At 43.3% G+C, this 21,028-nt stretch overlaps 1 protein-coding gene across 1 annotated transcript in view; it reads right to left on the reverse strand.

Moving 5' to 3' along the window:
• Window positions 1-21,028, reverse strand: part of TRPC4 (transient receptor potential cation channel subfamily C member 4) — a 471,854-nt gene that overhangs the window by 400,864 nt on the left and 49,962 nt on the right. Inside the window, exon 2 of the mRNA XM_058166773.1 lies at window positions 10,387-10,488. The gene's annotated coding sequence lies outside the window, so the exon portion shown is untranslated. The remainder of the gene's footprint in view (window positions 1-10,386; window positions 10,489-21,028) is intronic.

Raw genomic sequence — 21,028 nt, forward strand, 5'->3', positions numbered from 1 at the left:
CCATATTTCATTAATCTTTTTCTTATATTTCCATTTCCATTTCTAACTTCTGCTTTTGTTATCTAACCATTGATAAAATAAATCCCATATTATAAAATATTCAGTTTGTTCCTTTTTCTTAATTGCAAGTATTAATTTATTCATTTCTGCACATTCTAATATTTTTTAAATCACATTTTCTTTATTAGTTTTTCATCTGTCTCTGTTGGTATTTGATCTAGTTCTGTTAATTCTTTATAAAAACCATACATTTTAGTATCTTTCTCATATCTAGACTGTATCTGTGCTTGTGGCCGCCATGCTATATCAATCCATTGACCACTCAGTTCCTGTTTGGTTTTAAGTTCCCCCTTTTCATTCAAAATATCTTTTTATTTAGTAATATTTCCCAGATTAATAACATTTGGATGGATCAGTGCCTCCATTGTGGAGAGCCAGACTGGTATTTTCAAATAATGTTTTTCTTTGATTTTCTCCCATACTAATAATAATGCATTTCTAATATAATGTCTTTGAAAATAGCTATGCATTTTGTTTTTCCCATACCATAAAAAGGCATGCCAACCCAGTTGAGGTTCATGTCCCTCCAAAGTCAATAATCAATCAATTGCCTCAAACCAATCCATTCTTTCACCCAAATTCATACCAAGGCCTGATAATACAACTCTGAATCTGGCAAACCAAAACCACTTCTATTTTTCTAGAGTCTTGCAACATTTTCAAGCTTATTCTTGCTTTTTTCCCTTGCCAAATATATCTTAATATTATTTTATTTAGTCCTTCAAAATATCTTTTTTCCAGATTTATCAGAATTGTTTGAAAGATATAGTAGTCTCCGCAGGATATTCATTTTTATGGTAGCTATTCTTCCTGTCAGTGACAGTTGCAGGTTTTTCCACTTCTCCAAGTCTATTTTAATTTGTTGCATCAGTTTATAGTAATTATCTTCTTTAATAGTTACACATCTTGCCATTAATTCCTAAATATTTTACTTTCTTACGAGATGCCCTTTTCTGATGTCCGTGTGGTGTTCACAACAGACAATAACTCATTGCTCCCAGAGAGAAAAATATCTGCTGTTACCTAGGATCAAACTAACTTAAGTGAATGGATGACAGTTATGCATTCAAAGGTACTATTGTTATAGAAAAATTGCATTAAGTTTAATAAGATGCAACATTAATGGATAACTATCTGTATGTACAAATTCAGACTGGATAAGTGCATGTGTCTTACTCTATTTTTTACAATCTTAGATACACTAAGAAAGAGGTTCAGGAAAACATTAAGGAAATATTGCACAGACATACAATTAAATCCAGTTGATAAACAAAAACACCAGCCTACTTTACTGGATTGATTGCTTGGAAAAGGATTTACAGCAATGTACCTAGAATTTGCATCTATCAAAAAATGATCCTCACCCAAAGAATAAGAGCAATACTTTACTAGTTCTGAAATGTGTAAATTCATTGAAGCAGTTTTGGAGTAAATCAGATCGGGAACCCAGTGGTGTTGGAGTACAAGTAGAAGCATTAGTATCACTCTACCACGTTTCCCTGAAAATAAGACCTAGGTCAGCTTTGGAAACCATATTAAGCTCAGAAGCTTCCACGCTGCCATCTTCTTGCACTTGGGAAAGTAGGAGGGGGGATTTAGTAGAGGACTTAGTTAGACATAATAGCATTCTTCTTTTTGGTCAAGGTCAGGGTGTTCCTGCATTTGGAGGAGGAGTGGTTGTAGTGGTGGCTCAAGTTGGGACAGATGGTGATTGGGCCATGTGATGGACTGATGGGTATAGGGGCTGAATTTGGGGTTTTGATTTATTGAGTGAAAACCTGGAACTCTCAGATTCGGGTTTTCCCAGATGTGCCAGTATACTTATTCCAATAAATTTGGGATGACATTCATCTTGGAGTTTTTCATTGGAGTTGGGTTGTTCTGGAATGCTGACATTAACCTGAACCCCTAAACAATAACGGCACCCCCAAAAGGGGGTTGTCCAGGGTGCTGAGACCCAGCGCCAGCCTAAACATTGGGTGGCACAAAGACTCAATAAAGATGGAGGAGGAAAAAGAGATCACTGAGGGAGCCATGGGGATTGATGCCGAAGGACTCAGCAAGTCCCGGTATTCTTCTAAAGAAGAAGTGGTATGAGCCCTAGAAGCTGCAGAGACGACGCAAAGGCTGGGCGCTCGGCCCAAGGAGTCGGATTCCTGGAAAAGTTGCTAGTCTGATCCAATTCCAGAATTGGGACTGAAAGAAAGACTGCCTGAATCTTGTGCCACCTCCAGCCCACTGTGGTCGCCCCATGAGCCAGAATGGAGAGAGGGAGTAGTGTTGGGGTCCAGCAATTCCCGAGTCTAGAACCTGCTGGCTCTGTCTCAAAGCCAATTACTGACCAGGCTCCTGGAGCATTTTGAGCAGCTTGAAGTGGGAAGTTATGCCCACAGTCCCAACTTCCTCAAGTGAGATGGAGCTTAACACAACCTACGTTCACTTTTCCTGATCCAATACCTGGCAGTGGAACTAGGGGGATACTGGCAACTTCCCACACAGCCATGGTGGACTGGAGGATTGGATCAGCACAACTGATCCAAGCGGCAGGAGGGAGACAGCAAATGCAGCCGGCATGGGGACTGCTATCCCCCCCACACCAACCTGCCCCCCCCCCACACCAACCTGCCTTCATGCTACCCCCTGTGGAGTATATCCCCCAGGCTGGGGATTCTATCCCAGCCAGGGGTGGGTCCAGTGCCAGTGGATGCCAGCACCTTCTGCTAAATTATTACTGGGATCCCTATAGGTCCAATTTGCCCCAATGATCCTGACACAGCAGTGGGGCCTGATCCAGCAGCATCCATCCCCCCTTCTGCAGCCCAACAACCAGCACAGCAGCCAGCTCCTATTCTGCTGCCAGCCTCAATCCAGCAGCCAGCAGCAGCTCCATCGCAGGTTCCAGCTCAGCTGTCGGTGTTCACCCCACCACCTGCCACAGCGCAAGCAGGCCCCTGCTCCACTGCCCATCGCCATGGCCTTTCCCCCTGCAAAGCCACCACCACCCAGTTTTACAGTCACATTCGATGGTAAAGCCTACCAAACTGGCTTACTTCCTCAGCCAAGTCTGGGCCCATATAGATCAGTATGGAGAACAATACGAAAGAGATCGCGACTTAGTATCTGTGAATTCAGAAGGGATGAATGAAAGAGACGCTTTGGACTGGATAGCCCAGCTGTACAATGAGACAGCTGCTGAACTAAATGATGCTGAAGGTTTTGTTCAGCTGCTCCAGGCCAGATTCGAAGACCCTGACTGGATCAATGAGAATGAAGCCACAATAAAGGAGATGACACAAGGCAATCAATCCATAGAAGACTTTGATGAGTCACAGGGAATCTTGGCCATTGGCTGGACCGTACTCCTACATTATTTTAAAGAAGCCATTGATCAAGAAGTCAGGAAAGCATGTGGCATCTAAGGTGTGCCAGAGCAACTGCAGGACTGGTATACCATGTCCATAGCTTTGGATAGAGAAATCAACTCACACTGCAAACCCTCAGCAGAAAAGCCACCTTGGAGGACTTTGGCTAGATGTCCTCTAAATCTGCTGAGACCACAGATGGGTTTCAGCAGGTTCTGACCATTTCTGGAGAACCGGTAGCAGAAATTTTGAGTAGTTCGGAGAACTAGTAGTAAAAATTCTGACTGGCCCTATCTATTCTCTGCCTCCCCAGTCCCAGCAGATCAGGAGGAAATGGAGATTTTGCAGTAACCTTTCCCTAGATTGGGGTGGGAATGGATATTTTACAGTATCCTTCCCCTGCCACGCCCACCAAGCCACACCCACAGAACTGGTAGTAAAAAATTTCAAAACCCACCACTGGCTGAGACCCCTGCTTCTCAACTTATTGAGGCTATCAAGTGCTACCATTGTGGACAAACACGTCATCGAGCTTCTGAGCTCAGGGGTGAAATCCAGCAGGTTCTGACAGGAGAACTGGTAGTGAAAATTTTGAGTAGTTTGGAGAACCGGCAAATACCACCTCTGGCTGGTCCCAAAGTGGGGTGGGAATGGAGATTTTGCAATATCCTTCCCCCAGGAGTGGGGAGAGAATGGGGATTTTGCAGTATCCTTCGCCTAGAGTTGGATGGGGTGGGAATGGGGTGGGAATGGAGATTTTGCAGTATCCTTTATCCTTCCCCTGCCATGCCCACAAAGCCACGCCCACAAAGCCACACTATGCCCACTAAGCCACGTCCACAGAACCGGTAGTAAAAAAAATTGAATTTCACCACTGGTCTAGCTCCTGCGCCAGTTCCATAACCACGTCTTCCCATGGCTACCAGAGGCAAAAGGGCTTCACAAAAACCCCCAGACATCAGCCAATTTTCCCAACAAGGTTCCCCTCCCCATCAAAGAGGGCAAGGAACCTCCGGCCAAAGGAGCCCCTCCCAGAAATCCAAACAATGAGGATGACCCAATGGTGAGTGCAGCCACACCCCTTTTTCAATTAAAGTGAAATTGGTGGAGCCTGAGACTGGGGAGGAAGGAGAAGTATCAGCAGTAATAGATACAGGCTGCACCAGATGTTTAATTGGCCGTCTGCTTGTTGAACAATTAGGAATAAAAACTAGAGCCCTAAAATGCCCAATTAAGTTTGAACAGGTGGATGGAATGTTAATTGGAGAGGCTCCAGCCACCAAATTACAGAACTTGTAAAATTAGAAATGGGGTTGCATCATGAACTTATACAATTTATAGTAGCACCAAAGATGTCAGAATCCATCATAGTAGGCCTTGCATGGCTCAACAAATGGGCCCCTACCATTAAATGGGAAGACGGATAATGGAAGATCATAATTGGCGTTGGCCCACTGTCCCTGATTCCTCTTCCCAAGAGACTGCCAAACTATAGGAGCCAAATGCCAGAAGCAGCAGCAGCCACTGCAGACTTAACCACCAGGTGAGCCCCAGATTCCTAAGGAATATAAAGATCTACTGAGGCATTTAGTGAGGAGGAATGTAATATCCTTCCCCCTCATTGAGCCACTGATTGTGCCATGACCTGGGGCCAAGTTACCAAAACTCAGAATGTACTCCATGACACCTGCGGAAATGACCAGGTTGAGAAAGTACATTAATACCAACTTAGCCAGAGGATTCATCGAGACTGCAAAATCTAAAGTGGTAACCCCCATATTGTTTAAAGAGAACAAAGATGGAGGGCTCAGATTATGCACTGACTTTAGAGGTGTGAATGCAATTTGCATACAAAATACCTACCCCCCACCCCTAATGAAGGACTTGCTGAACCACTTGTCAAAAAGCAAGACCTTCACCGAGCTAGATCTAAGGAAAGCCTATTACCGAGTCCACATAAAAGAGGGGGATAAATGGAAAATGGTGTTTAACTGCCTGCTGGGCAGCTTCCAATTCTAAGTCATGCCTTTTGGGCGTCAAGGGCCCCCCGCAGTATTCATGAGGCTAATCAATGAGGTGCTACATGAACACCTGTATAAAGGAGTCTTAGTTTAGCTAGATGACATTATTATATTCAGCAAAAATAGGGAAGAACACATCAAAATAGTCAGACAAATACTGAAAAAACTCTTAGCAGCCAAACCTTATGCTAAACTGTCAAAATGTGAGTTCCGTAAGGAGTCCTTGGACTACCTGCGCTACTGGGTGTCTAATCAAGGAATCGAAATGGACTTGGGAAAGGTGAGGGCTATGCTAGACTGGCAACCCCCATGAACACATAAGCAACTTCAAAGCTTCTTGGGGTTTGCAAATTTTTATAGACAATTCATCCCTTCCTTTGTTGAGATTGCGCTCCCTTTGACAGATTTACTAAAAACGGGTCCATCTCCAACCAAGCCAAAACCTAGCCAACCCCTAGCTTGGACAATGGACTGTCAGAAATCCTTTGAATAATTAAAACCCTGATCCAAATAAGCCCTTCATAGTTCAAGCTGATGCCAGTGACGTAATGGTCGCAGCTGTTCTACCGCAGAGGAACATTCAAGATGAATTAATGCCTTGTGCGTATGTGTCGAAAAAGTTAATGGACAAGGAACACAGGTGGGCAGTTTGGAGAAGGCGGCTTTTGTGATGCGATGGGATCTCTTATCCTGGAGACATTTCCTAGAGGGGGTTAAGGAGCCTTTTGAGGTGTGGATTGATCACAAAAACCTCGAGGTGATAAAGTCCCCTCAAAAGCTTTCCCCCAAGCAACCAGGCTCTGTTCTGACCTCCCTGGAGATAAGTTGACAGCAGAGTTAAAACCTGTGCTATCAGACAATATTTGGTTTAAAGAGAAGCAGATGGAATTAATGTTGCAGGAGGGACTGGTTTGGAAAGGGAATAATATTTATGTGCCCAGCTCCATGAGACTGCTAGTGCTAAAACATATCATGACTCTCAACTAGGGGGCCACTTTGGGTTTTTAAAAACCCTTCATTTGGTTAAAACAGTGGTAGTCAACTTGGTCCCTACCACCACTAGTGGGCATTCCAGCTTTCATGGTGGGCGGTAGGGGTTTTGTCCAATATTGAAGCACTTTCCTTTTTTTTAATTTAATTGACTTTTTAAAAAATTTTCATAGCATTATTTAAAAACATTTTCATTAGGTTTTCATAAAATTCCCTGTGACAATTAAAATTTCTGAAAATATACTATTTGTATTGCCCACGCACAAGTTTAGTTCACGTTCAACTTAAATGAAACTAAATGGTGCTATAGTGCAACCGCAAACAAGAGTCTCGTCCCAGAATAGGTTGCACATCTTCCCCCACACCACCCAGCTGTAACAGACAAGCAGAACTGGTAGCCGGCGCCCCCTCCCCCAAACCCAATCCACGATGTGCGAGAGGCATGCATAGATGATGATACACGGCGCATTACTGTGGAACCGGTGGGCGGTTAGAAAATTTTACTACTAACAGAGATACAAAAGTGGGAGGTAGGTATAAAAAGGTTGACTACCCCTGGATTAGAAGGCAATTCTGGTGGCCAAGGATGAAAACTGATGTAGAGGACTATGTAAAAAGCTGTGCTACCTGTGCTACCATGAAATCCCAACCGGAGAAACCCTTTAGTCTTCTCCAGTAAGTGGCCGAATCTACAAAGCAATGTGAGGAGATTGCAATGGACTTTATTGTTCAACTACCAGAAAGCGGGGGAAATAAAGTTATTTGGACTGCCATTGATTTATTCTCCAAACTAGCACACTTCACTGCCTGTAAAGGAATACCCTCTGCCAAAAAACTGGCAAAACTTTTCGTGAAGCACATCTACAGGCTACATGGTGTTCCGCAGAGAATAATATCAGATCGTGGAGTCCAATTTACTGCTAAGTTCTGGAAGGAGTTGCTGAGGTCCATTGGGTCATCCCAGGGGTTTAGCTCAGCTTTTCATCCATCTACCAATGGATCGGCTGAACGATCTAACACAATGGTGGAACAATACATTAGGTGTTATGTAAACTAGCAACAAGAAAACTGGAAGGATTTGTCAATCACAGAAGTGGCTTATAATAATGCAGTACACAGTAGTACAGGGTTGATTCCATTTTGAATAACTATTGGCATGGATTTTGTGCCTATGCCTGAATTGCCTAGGGAACCACCAACTTCCAAGTCCCTAACAGAATGTATAACCTCCTTGCAAAAGGGGTGGGAAAATACTAAGAAAGCTCTAGCAGAAGCAGCTGAAAAATATAAAACTCAGGCAAACAAACACCAGTCTCTCCACCCGCCTTTTTGAATAGGAGATAAGGTGTATTTGTCAATGAAGTACCTAAGGTTGAGGCTACCCAACAAGAAATTCAGATCAAAATTCATCGGTCCTTTCCCTATAGTGAGTGATTAACCCGGTAACTGAGCCTCTGACTGAGGGAGATGAGCCTCCCTCGTATACTTGGGAAAATACATCCTGTATTTCACAGCAGCTTGTTGAAACCAGCAGTAGGTTCTACTTTAAGACCCTTACCAGCTGCTCCCCCCCATGATAGTACAGGATGAAATTCATTACAAAATCAAAAAGATTCTTGACTCTAGGTTGCAATGGGTCAGTTACAATATTTAGTACTCTGGAAAGGGTATCCGTTGTCAGAAGCTACATGGATAAAAAGTAGGGATGTGAAAGCTGACAGACTAGTAAACAATTTAATGATAAATTCTGTGACAAGCCAAAGAATCGTCTGGGGGGGGGAGGGGATTAAGCAGTTTTATGAATGATGTATTAACCCCTTTTCTGTGTTTTGTCTATTTTATTTTCCAGGGCATGTTTTTTCCTTCGGGGGGGATGCCTGTCAGCTTTGGAAGCCATATTAACCCCAGAAGCTTCCACGCTGCCACCTTCTTGCACTTGGGAAAGTAGGAGGGATGATTTAGTAGAGAGGTCTTAGTTAGACATAATAGCATTCTTCTTTTCAGTCAAGGTCAGGGTGTTCATGCATCTGGAGGAAGAGTGGTTTCAGTGATTGCACAAGTTGGAATGGATGATGATTGGGCCATGTGATGGGTGCAGGGGCTGGATTTGGGGTTTTGATTTATTGAGGGAAAACCCAGAACTCTCAGATTCGGGTTTTCCCAGATGTGCCAGTATACCTATTCCAATAAATGAAAGATTAGGGATGATGCTTATTTTGGAGTTTTTCATTGAAGTTGGATTGTTCTGGAATGCTGACAATCTATCCAGAAAATAAGCCCTAGCATATTTTCTGCACTTGCACCTAGTAGAAACCCTCCCTCCAAAATAAGCCCTACTTAAGCATCTGCACAGCGGGCTGCCCACCCGTTCCATCTGGTTTCTCGTGGTGTTGCCAATACAAGGTGAGGTGAGGCAAGGGGGGATGGAGCTGCCCCAAGTTCCCAGCAGCTTACCTCAGGGCCACCGCAGCCAGACCATCTATGACGTGACAACTGCCTTGCATCAGGGCAGCGCCTCAAACAGCCCCGTTAAGATCCTGCATGGCCGTCAGCCCACTTCTGCTTGGTTATGGCCGCATCAGAACAGGAGGCCATGTGACATGCCAGTGCCCCAACTACAAGGTGAGACAGGTGTCAGGGCATGGATGGCCTGGCTGTGGGGGCCCTGAGCTGAGCCAGTGTGGGGTGTGTGGGGCAGCTCCACCCACCCATCTCATGGTGGCAACACTCAACCAGAAATAAGAAATCCCAAAAATAAGCCTTAGTGCTTATTTTGAAGCCCAAAAGAAAATAAGACTGGGTCTTATTTTTGGGAAAACATGGTATATTGCACTAATGAGGCCAAACCTGGAATACTGTGTCAAATTCTCATCACAATACAAAAAAGATGCTGAAACCATTCTTCATACAGTTTAGCCTTCAGACCCTTTATCATCTTTGTTGCTCTTCTCTGCAATCTTTCTAGGATTGCAGAGAAGAACAAAGATGATAAAGGGTCTGAAGGCTAAACTGTATGAGGAATGGTTAAGGGAATTATGTATTTCTAGGCTAAAGAAGAGAAGGAATAGGGTAACATGATAGCTGATTTCCTCTACTTGAGGGGTTGTTACAGGGAGGACAGCATTCAATTATTCTCCAAAGCACCTGAGGAGAGGACAAGAAGTGGGTGGAAACTTATTGCAACTATGTACCTCAAAATGTGAAAGATATACAGGTTTTGCTCATTTTAATTAGAAGTTTGTCACTAATTTTGCAGGCTATCAATGGCCCTGTCTCAATTCCTAAGGTCTCTCATAGCAGCTTTTAATATGAATCAATTTCTAATGTGATGACTGAAATACTTCTCCTCCAGTCAGAGAAGGGGTGGGGATAAATTTCAAATTTCTTATCACTGCATTTTATTCCAGACTGCTTCAAGCACTGGCATGGAACTATTAATTACTTAAACTATCAAGTAAAGCTGGGATTTCAACATCCATTGAAGTAGAGAAGGGGTACTTTTACTGAGTTTGAAATGATAACAATTAAAGCAAGGCAAGATCTGATTCAAAAGGTGTGAAAGTTACAGATTGAAAGTTTCCCCAAATCCCTCCCCACAGGTTCCCAGGTTGAATGTCCAATCCACATCCCTCATAATGTCATGTGAAGCTCATCATCAGGTATTTTGCCCATCCAGACTTCTAGGATGATTGGCCTTGACTGGGTGTAAACAATTCCACTCAGCAGTTCAGTAATTCTTGAGAGCAAACCTCCCTTTTTGTTCACATGGACCTTCACTACAACAGTTCACTTCCCACGCCCCATGCCACCCCCGGCAGCCAATAGCAAGCATACATCAAAGGAAAATCCCCTGCTGGAGAGCCAGCTGACAGTGGAAGAATAGAGCATTGGCAGAAATGTAATTTCTAAATCATGAGAAGTAATCACTTTATTTCACTTTGATCAAACTATACCTGACTTTTGTGTGCTGTTCTAACCATCACCCCTTCTCTACTTCAGTGGAGTCAGGGGTTTTCTTTCTTGGATTTTGAATGGAGCCAGGCCTGACACACTCACTATTTTGGAAAAGAAGAGAGAAGACAAAATTGAATGAACTTCCATTGTATACTCAGTAGTGGAGTTCTATTTAACTTCTTAAATTTCACCAATATGAACTTTATATCTACATTACTTATCAGAGGTTAGACCACCTAAAAACTCTTTCTTAAAACTGCCCAGCAATCACATAGACAATTTCTTCCTTGCATAGGAATAGTCCTGAACTCACAAAGACTATTCCCCCTTATCATCTTCCTCTGCCTCTAAATCAATAACATATATTTAAATTTTTTCCATCTAATCAGTTTTAGTACCAAACAAAAGTTTAACATTTTTAAAAGGGTAATTGCTAATTATTTACCCCAGTTATTCCTCCATTGTGTTTAACTGTTTCCTTAGAAGTTTTTATCAAATCATTTTATTATCTTACTTATTCTTAAAAGCAAGAAAAAAAATAACTTTTTCCTCTGCATAATAACACTCATTTCCCTCTTGTCCAGTTTATTCTACAGTCTTTCCCTCCATTTCCCAAAGCATCATTATTATTTTAATTATAGTTGTCACTTGTATTTTAACATAGATATTAACATTTTCTAATTAAATTCTTAATATAAATCTAAGAGCAGCCATGAAATCCTTTCTAAAAAATGTCGTGTGACCACATCAACAGAGCCTTCTTCATGGGAATAGTCCGCTATTCCATTCTTGCATTCTTCCTCTGCCTCTGGATTCTTGCTTAAAATCTCCGCTTAATTCTATAATCCAAAGACAAGCCATCTAAAGTCTTCTTTTAAAACTGTTGTGTAGTCCCAGCAACACCAATCCTCATGGGAATAGTCATTAGAAAGCTATTCGACTCTTACAATCTTCCTCTGCCTCTAGATGTCTCTCTTTAAAACAATTGCAAATCACAAATAATAAGTAGCCATTTTGGTGATAAAGTTTCTTTGTTCTCAGATGTTTTAGTACGTGGAGGTCAATTTTCCAAGATTTTTTCTTTAATTATATTTTAAAGTTACATTGTAGATGTTTTAAATCCAGAGAAACAGTTTCTTTCTTTCATTTTTCTTCTATCTTTAATTGTCTTCTTTTTAAATTACGATCTCAATTTGGCATAGTGTCCATTTTATTTCTGTCTCAGTTTATTTGTCTTTGTCCAAGTTCTTGTCTCCTGATAGTTTCTTTAAATTTCCATAAGTTTAGGATAGAGGGATTTGAGATATTCCCTTAAAATCAATACAGTATTTTCTTTAACTCTTTTCTCTTATTTCTTTTATTTCCTGTATAATCCATTAAAACTTCCAGGGATCTTAGAATCATTGCTTAATTTAAAATTTTATTTTTTTCTTTCCTTATTTAATTAGGGCTCTACTTACAATCCAAGCCCCGTCAGAACTCATTCACTTCCAGAATGTGTATTCTTTAAATTGGTTCCTTCTACTTTCACTTCTCATTCAATTTAGCTGCCAGTCTAAAATTTTTCCCCAAGGCTTGTGCCAGGTTTAAAGTACAATTTCTTTGTGAGATAGTGACTCACCCGACTTCAACAATTTGTTTCCTTAGTGCTTCTTCCTCCTGCTCAATCTTGCAGCCGCAGCGGCTTTGGTGCAGCTGATGGTGGCCGCATTCCTCCCTGCTGGGTTGGGGGAAAGAGATCCGGAGTTGTGGGGAGTTTGCAATCTCCCCCTTCGCTCTGGCGGCTCCCCCATTCTTCGAGGCAGCTATGGTCCAATCCTAAAATTGGACGGACTCCCAAGTCGGGGGCGATATCGGTGCATAACCCGGAGACACCGGGGTTTGTGACCATCTCGCCCGCAACGCTGGCCACGCCTCCAGTATGCCTGATATTTCTAAGAGTCTTCCTAAATGTAGTATCTAGGATACTATAGTAATAATCAAGGGAGCTATTTAGATTTTTAAAAAATTGTCTTTGGGTTAATATCAGGAGTATACACGTACAAATAAATGCATTACAAAGTTTCAACCTCATTTCTTGGCCTACTATTTTGTTCCTCCTTCTTAAAACTTAATTATATTTTCAGCCAGCCACATTTAATCTAATGCATTCCACCTAAGAATGCATAAAGGATTTAAGCCTAATCTCTTAATCAGCCTAGCCAATGTCTAGGTTGGCTAGGGAATTTTGGGACTTGGAGCCCAAATAATTTGGGGTCCCAATTCCCTCTGGAAGGTATCAAAGGCACTAGCGTATACACCTTCCTGTCAGCAGTTTCATTTTCTTAAGCACAAATGAGAATTAACTTTCACTTTTTGAATTTATTGTTTTATTTTGCTTTTTTGCTTTAAGAGATTAGTGGTTGAATGCTGATTTATTTCACCCTCTTGCTGGACTCTAATTGTTTTTCTCTTTTTTTTGTTTTTGATGTATGCTGTTTGATGTATGCTGTTCTCTCCCCTTTGTATAGAAACATGGGCAGGCATTTGTGTGTGCGTGTGAAGAGTTTTTAGATTTTCACCACTGGATTTCTGTATTTTTTTGAATTTCCAAAATATCTGGAGTTTATTTCTATTGAATTGTTCTTATAACCTTGGATTGAAATATAGAGGAAAATATATCTTCTTTGTTCTCTGTTCCCTGATCAAGTTTTAGATTAAAATGGCTGAACAATGGCTGAAACCTAAGAAAGGAGAGTGGGGAATATGCAACTCTTAGCTGAATTTCTCTTTAAAAAGCTTGATGAAATGATAATGATCTTGCAAAATATGTTAGGGCATGGAACTTTGGCTAAAGATACACAAAAGGACTTTGATCCAGTTCCAGACCAAAGAAATATTCTCATGGCTAGAAAGTACATTTCATCTGTTGCTCTGAAGTTTAAATATGCATCTTCTTCTTCCTAGCATTATTCCCATGCTATGGCAGGGGCTGCTTGTCAGGAAAGCTGTCTCCATTTGGGTTGATTCAAGGCATATTCACTCTTCATTCCACCACCAAACTTGCTTATCCTGGATTTGTCTTTCCAAGTGAAAGAGAAACCCCAATATAGATACCCCAAGATCAGATATTACCAACTTGTATAAAAGTCAATGTGTCACTTAGAAAGCAGAAGTATACCATTGGGCAGGTATATGGTGTTGCAAGCTTTCGGGAAAGTGCAGAAATATTTCTACAAACTGTTCTTGTAACCTGTTCCAGTAACTATGTGGCAAAGAGGGGGGGGCATCGAGATTAACACATGTATCCAGAAGGTGTATGATAAGAGTAGACCATATATGGGCTTTTGTTTGTTTCAACCAATTAGGATAACTTCTTCTTTTTTCTTATGGCAATGTCTGTAACCAAAAGTATAAAAGATTATGCTTAAGCTTTGCTCGAAGCTCAGACCTTTGTTTTCCATGTGAGTGGGGGTCTATGTCCTATTTGCGCAAATAATAAATCAATTCTTGTTTCTCAAATCCTTGTGGTATTGTCTCCTCGATTTAAGATGTAAGTTTTCTACAACATTTATTGGTGAGCCAAGCCAGGAGGCAAGGGGTTTTTGAGACCCTCTGAGTGGGGGCCTTGCCCACTGCCCCAGTCCTAGTGGGTCAGGGAGAACATCCTTTTCATTGGCGCCACCAGACCATTATTCCAAGGGACTTCTCGCTGGAGCAGAGCAGAGGCAGTTGCGGCAGCTTCCACAAGAACCACAGGAGAAGGAGGACGAGACAAGAACAAAGCCAAGGAACTGGCCAGAGGAAAACATCAGCCTGCAGGCAAGTATAAGGGAAATAGGAAAACCCTCCCTTTTTAGCAGGGACAGTTGAGGAGGACTGATTACCCTCCCTGCAAGGAAAAGGTGGGAGGCTTGTCGTGTGTGTGTGAAGTGTGTGAGGTCTGCAGCTCCCACGAGAGACCGTCGAGTTTTCCGGCTCAGTGGGTCAGACTTGTATGAAGTGGCAAACTATTTCCTTGTGTCTCCTGAGAGGAAAGGACCCCTTACCTTCCTCTCAAAACCCCTCTCCCTATTTGTCTTGTCTGGTGTCCTGGGAGGATCATGGGAGGAGGAGGTAGTGTACCCTTAACTCCTTTGGAGTACATGCTGAAACATTTTAAGACAGGATATGAGTCCCAAGATTATGGTATTAATTGGAGCAAGCAGAAACTGAAAACTTTCTGTGAAGCAGAATGGCCAACCTTTAAAGTTGGATGGCCGTAAAAGGGAACTTTGGACACATCAATAGCTGTGAGGGTACATCAGATAGTTTTCCACCCCACACTAGGTCATCCGGATCAGGCACCATACACTGATATTTGGGTAGACCTTTTGAAACACCCCCCCAGTCTGGTTAAAACAATACAAGGAAGGACAGTGCAAGCTCTTAATCTCCTGAACCATCCAACAGTCAAAGAGTAGGAAGTGTCCCCCTCCAATTTTACCTAACTGCCCAGAAGAATTACCCCACCTGCCTCCATATGTGCCCCATCAGGACTGGGATGAAGGGTCCATGAGGACCAGAGGATCCTTAGTCACTAGCGGAGAAGCAAGGCGGCAGGTCATGCTACCCCCGATGTCAAAGGAATCAAGGGAAAGGAAGGGCAAGAGTGTTGCTAAGCCAAGGTCAGAAAGTCAAGATGGGTCCGGTCAAATGGGGCCCTCACCGAAAGCCTCCACCCCGACCAAGAGGATGAAGATGAACGGGAGGGAGCAAGAGCAGGGCCAGCCACAGCTGAACCAATAGCTGAAAGAACAAGGGCAAAAGTGGAACAGCCTATCTTGAATGCCCCCCTTAGATAAATAGACCAAATGATTGTCAATAAAGATGATCCAACCAAAACAGACAGAGCCTCTCTCTTCCAACATATCCCATTTACCACCAGTGATCTCCTGAATTGGAACTCCATTATGGCCCATATAGTGAAAAGCCCAATGAAATAGCTGACCTAATTAAGACTATAGTCGATGCCCATAACCCCAACTGGATGGACTTTCAACAGTTAATGGGAACATTGTTTAATCCAGAGGAAAGAGAAAAGATCAGAATTGAAGTGTCCAAGATTCTGAAGTCAGGTAAACCCATGCAATATACAATGGAGGAATGGGTGGACCGGCGTTTCCCCTCAAAGGACCCCTGATGGGATCCGTACAGGCACCTGAGAGAATTACAAGAATACCAAGGACTGGTTGTTAGTGCAATCAGGGGAGCAGGAAAGCCTGCTACTAACATGTCCAAACCCTCATTGGTTATCCAGGAAGCTAACGAAAGCCCTGAAGCTTTCTATACCCGACTAATCGAGGCGTACCGGGTCTATACTCCTATAGATCCAACTGACCCACAAAACGGTCGAATGCTGGCAATGGCTTTTATCTCCCAAAGTGCCCCTGATATAAGGAGGAAATTACAGCATCTTGAGGGGGCATTGGGGAAGCCCATGAGTGAATTGATGGAGATAGCACAGAAAACGTTTGTTAACAGAGATAAGGAAGAAGAAAGAAAACAGAACCAGAAAATGCAGAGGAAGGCTGAATTGTTAGCCATTGCCCTCACAGGAATGCCAAAAGGGAGGGGAGCAGGAAGGGGCCGAGGATATGAGATGAGTCTGGGACGAAACCAGTGTGCGATCTGTAAGAAAGAAGGACACTGGAAAGGGGAATGCCCAGAAAAGGAGAAGGAGAAGGAAGAAAGAGGAAATAGGGGAAGGTTTGTGAAGAATTTCAGAGGCGGCCTAGGATGAAGCCAGAGGGGGAAGCCAAACAGAGGTGGATTTACAAGGCCCCCTCTCGTAGGATTGGCAGAAGTGGAGGAATGGGACTGAAGCCGACCAGGCTCAAGACTCTGGGAGCCTATGGTCTGCCTGAATATAGGAGGCAAGCCTATCCCCTTCCTAGTGGACACAGGTGCAACGAGATCGGTTTTAACAAAACCTCTGATCCCTGCTTGCCCTCACTCCATTAGTATTCAGGGTGCAACTGGAAATATATTGCAAAGATCAATCCTAGAACCTTTAACCTGTGTCACGGGAGGCTGAACTATTACCCACCAATTCGTATACATGCCTGACTGCCCAGTCCCCTTGATGGGGAGAGATTTGCTATGTAAATTAAGGGCGCAAATCTCTTTTGAAGAAGATGGGACAATGGCAATCAAATATGGGAAGGTGAAGGTGGAAGTGCCCCAGGAAGAGGGATGGAGAATGATGATGCTGGTGCAAGAGATAATTGAAGACACCAGATGGAAAGAATTTGAGGTCCCTTACCTTTGGGCCGAAGATACTTACAGGACCGCCTGCTGTTACCTCATGCCTCCCACCGACCCGTACGCTCACACAGAGAGGGACTTCTCAGGGTGCCGTCCGCCAAACAATGTCGGCTGGCGGCCCTCAGGGGAAGATCATTCTCTGTGGGGGCCCCTACTCTCTGGAATGAACTTCCCCCCGGTTTACGCCAAATATCTGACCTTCGGACCTTTCGCCGCGAACTGAAAACATATTTGTTTGTTCGCGCGGGGCTTTCTTAAATTGGGTAGATTTTAAATTTAATTGTTATTTAGTTTTAAATTGGGGTTTTTTTAGATTATATATTTTAATTTATCGGCCTAACTGTATAATAAGCTTTTTAATTTATTTTTAATTGTACATTGTTTATTTTTATCTTGGCTGTAGTCTAGTCCTTCGGGAGAAGGGCGGTCTAGAAATCTAATAAAATAAATAAATAAATAAATAAGATAATCCTCCAGGCTTCGCATGTCACCATCCTCTGATAATAGTAGAAGAGATCCCTGGGAAATACCCAGTGAGAGTTAGGCAACGTGCATATCCACGACCCATCATGCAGGCTGTTCAGAAGATCATAGACTTTTACCTCACCCATAACATTCTAGAACCTATAGAGTCCAAATGGAACACCCCAACCTTACCAATCTCTAAGGGTGAGGGGAGGTTCAGGCTGGTCCAGGTGCTTCAAATTGTGAATAACTCAACAGTCACTATTCATCCAGCTGTCCCCAACCCGTATGTAATCCTGGGATTGATCCCTCCTACAGCCTGTTGGTTCTTAGTCATAGACCTTAAAGATGCCTTTTTCACCAGACCAATACATGAAAAAAGCAGGCATTGTTTGCTTTCAAATGGGAAGACCCAGTAGCTGGGAGAAAGCAACAATATGCATGGACCAGGCTGTCACAGGGGTTTAAGAATAGTCCCACGCTATTCGGCACGGCCCTAGGCAAGGATCTGCAGAGGTTACAAACCCCTCCACCGGATGTAGTGCTTCAATATGTGGATGATTTATTAGTGACAGAAAAAACAGAGGAGGACTGCTGGCAAAATACATATGAGCTGCTTCATCTCTTGCAAGAATGTGGTTACAAAGCATCCAGGAAAAAGGCACAATTAGTCTCCACTGGGGTTAGATATCTAGGATATGACATAGAGCAAGGGAAACAGACTCTGTGTCACGAAAGGAAAGAAGCCATCTGTCGGTTACCAAACCCCAAAACCAAGAGGGAGTTACAGAGATTCTTGGGTGCAGCAGGCTTCTGTAGAATTTGGATTCCAAACTTCAGCTTAATTGCAAAGCCTCTGTACAAAGCAACAAGAGGAAGTGATAAGGATCCGCTGATATGGGGAAAACAGGAAGAGAAAAGTTTCACAACCCTCAAAGACGCTTTACTACAAGCCCCGAGCTTAGGACTGCCAAACTTAGATAAGCCTTTCCAGTTATATGTGGATACCAAGCAAAACGTTGCAGTAGGGGTGCTGACCCAGAAATTGGGAACTTGGCTTAGACCAGTTGCTTATCTCTCGAAGATTTTGGATCATGTGTCCCGGGATTGGCCAACTTGTTTGAAAGCCATTGCAGGAACAGCCTTGCTAACACAAGAAGCTAACAAGTTAACTTTTGGTCAGGAAATTGAAATTCACAGACCCCACGCTTTAAAGAGTATCTTAGAGGCAAAAGGACATTTATGGCTAACGAATCCTCGCATCCTTCGTTACCAAGCTTTGATCACGCACAACCCAATGGTCAAAATAATTCAGTCAACCGCCTTAAACCCGGCTACTTTGTTGCCTGAACCAAAATTAGGCACATCCCATAACTGCATTCACACCATTGAAGAAACGTTTGCTAGCCGCCCAGATTTGAAAGATGTGCCCTTCCCTGAGCCAGATTATACCTTGTATACAGATGGAACAAGCTTCTACCATGAAGGGACACAGAAAGCAGGTTATGCAGTTGTAACTTTGCAAGATGTTTGGGAAGCTGAGCCCCTCCCTCCAGGCACAAGTGCCCAGCTTGCCGAACTGCATGCCTTAACCAGAGCACTAGAACTATCAGAAGGATTGTGTGTTAATATCTATACAGATTCAAAATACGCCTTCATGACAGTGCAAGTACACTACACGGAGCTCTGTACAAAGAAAGAGGCCTCATAACCGCTGGAGGAAAAGAAGGCAAGCATGGACTTCAGATTAGGCGGCTGCTAGAGAGTGTATGGGCCCCGCGGAAAGTAGCTGTTATACATTGCAAGGGACACCAGCGGGGAATGTCAGACACCATTCTAGGAAACAATAGGGCTGATCAGGAAGCACGCCACGCAGCAAATAAACCTGTCTCTATAGAAACATCTTTAGCTCTCTGGGTCCCTGAAGAGGGAGTTAAACCTTGCTACCCTTGGGAAGAATCAGAACAGGCCCAGGCACTTCAGGCAATCAAGAGCAGGCGTAGTGGATCTTACCTGATCAGAGAGTTTTTGTCCCTCAGAACCTGGCATGGGATGTAGTACAACAAGTGCACAGACACCTCCATTTAGGGAAGACAGCCTTGGCTAATGCATTACTACAGGAAGTTTACATTAACAAAATCCACAGTATAGCAGCCAACGTCTGCACCAGGTGCCAGGTCTGTGCAGCCAACAACCCCAAGCAAGGGCCCCAGCCCCCGTGGGGACATCAACCAAGAGGAAGTTACCCTTTTGACTCCCTAATGATAGATTTCACTGACATGCCCAGATCAGGTTCATATAGGGCTATGCTAGTTATCATTTGTACTTACACCGAGTGGCCCGAATGCCTACCAACCAGGACAAAGAAAGCCTCTGAGGTAGCCAGGGCATTACTACAACTCATTATCCCTAGATATGGTCTGGCCTCTAGGATCTCCTCTGACAATGGCCCTGAATTTATACATAAACCCACTCAGAAGCTAGCCACTACCTTGGGGATAACATGGAAGCGGAAAGTGGAGGTCTTGTTGAAAGGGCCAACAGGTTTATTAAGGACAAAATAGCAAAAATTTGTCAGGAAACACACCTAAAGTGGCCCGATGCCCTTAACATGGCACTTGTTGCTGTACGCTGCACACCACAAAAAGGCCTAAGGGTGTCTCCATTTGAGTTTCTATATGGTAGGGTCCCAAACTTGGTCCAACCCCATGTCCCCAATAGTGACCACATAGCTGACACCATTAAGGCCAAGCAATTGGTAGCTTTGAGCAACGTAGTTAAAAGACTACAGAAATATGTTTTAACCTGTAGACACCAGATGCTGGTCACAGCTACCCATAACATCTGCCCGGGAGATGAGGTTTGGGTGAAAGATTGGAAAAGGGAGGTTCTAAGCCCCAAGTGGAGAGGACCATATACTGTTGTCATGTGTTCTCCCCTTGCTGTTAAGGTAGCTGAGATCAAACCCTGGCTTCACTGGTCCCGTGTTAAGTTGGCTGCTCCGACTCAGTGGGAAATAAAGAGGGACTCTTCCCAACTGCTTAAACTAACTTTTAGGAAGAAATGAAGAAAGAACGGGAACCTCATTCCTCCTGGTGACACCCCAGGAAGCTGTCCCTCAACGGACGAATGAGGTGAAGAAATTTTCTGCAGGTGTCACTTCCGGAAATGTGACACCCGTCGCACGGGCTATAGCAGGAAATTTCCGGGGAGCTGTGATCACAGATACAATCTATTTAAAAGGACACTTGATTGTGTAGAAAAAAAAAAAGGGGGGGGAGAGCTAAGATAGCAAACAATGGAATCTAACCAGAGGTTGCACCAGACCACTTACATCTGCAGAGGTGTGATAACAACCACATGGATCGTGATGATCCTACTGCTTATCAGTATTGTCATTCATTTCAAGCTTTTGAATGCCAAAGAGGGGGGAAATGTCGAAATGAGTCCCTTAAAAGAGGAGGAACTTAGATATCAAAGGGAAAGGAGTGCACATACCCATGTCCCAGAAGGGCGGGGGGAAATGATGATCCCGGTACCCACTTACAAATACCCTGCGCCACAAAATAGGGAAGCTAGAATTTTAACATCCCTGAAGACGGAAACTGTGTCACAACAGTATTCTCAGTGTGAACATTGTTTTGTTAACGCTCCAACAGAAAAACATTTTTATACAGCATTGCCAAATTACCTAACTGTCCAATTAACAATCTTCCACCTTGCATACACTGTGGAATGTATTTCTGGCAATGTGCATACAATGCTACCATAAAATGCCATCTGCTAAACACAACTTGGATCCCCAAACACTTGGAGGCTCGAAAACAGGCTAGAGTCCCACAACAGGCACCATTGAAGGGTCAGACTGTGAGGTGTGACTCATGCATCCAG

The sequence above is a fragment of the Ahaetulla prasina genome, chromosome 2 (assembly GCF_028640845.1).
Source record: "Ahaetulla prasina isolate Xishuangbanna chromosome 2, ASM2864084v1, whole genome shotgun sequence".
In the NCBI taxonomy this organism is placed as follows: domain Eukaryota; kingdom Metazoa; phylum Chordata; class Lepidosauria; order Squamata; family Colubridae; genus Ahaetulla; species Ahaetulla prasina.